Source organism: Etheostoma spectabile, chromosome 19, assembly GCF_008692095.1.
Source record: "Etheostoma spectabile isolate EspeVRDwgs_2016 chromosome 19, UIUC_Espe_1.0, whole genome shotgun sequence".
NCBI lineage: Eukaryota > Metazoa > Chordata > Actinopteri > Perciformes > Percidae > Etheostoma > Etheostoma spectabile.
This window is the reverse complement of record NC_045751.1, coordinates 16,794,519-16,794,967: the sequence shown is the minus strand read 5'-3', so window position 1 is coordinate 16,794,967 and position 449 is coordinate 16,794,519.

The window sequence follows — 449 nt, the reverse complement described above, 5'->3', positions numbered from 1 at the left end:
CCTGATGTAAAACCAACCTTCGCGGTCTGTATGGAACCACGGGCAAGCAGCGCTCGGCCAAAGCGCTGTAGATGACGTAGATATTAAGACAACAACGGCGTGCGAATTTGAAAACTGAAATCTATTTAAGGAGGTTGTCTATATCTGAAATATGGTTTAATTCTAACCAATATACCAAAAAAAAAATGGTTTGGTTCCATACAACCTCTTTTGCAAATACAATTACAATTTAATTCTTGACTAATTTCATCTGTACGTTCTCTGATCTAACTATCAGTCAAAATAATTCAACTTTCTGCTTTTTTAACTCATATTGTTATTTTATTAAATGAGGGTTATTGACCATGAATTCTAAAAAGTACTGTAAAACTAGTGGTAGGGTGGTGTTTGTGAAACCAAAAAAAACCAAAAAATTTGAAAAAGGACCAGAATGTCAAATTTTTTGTCAG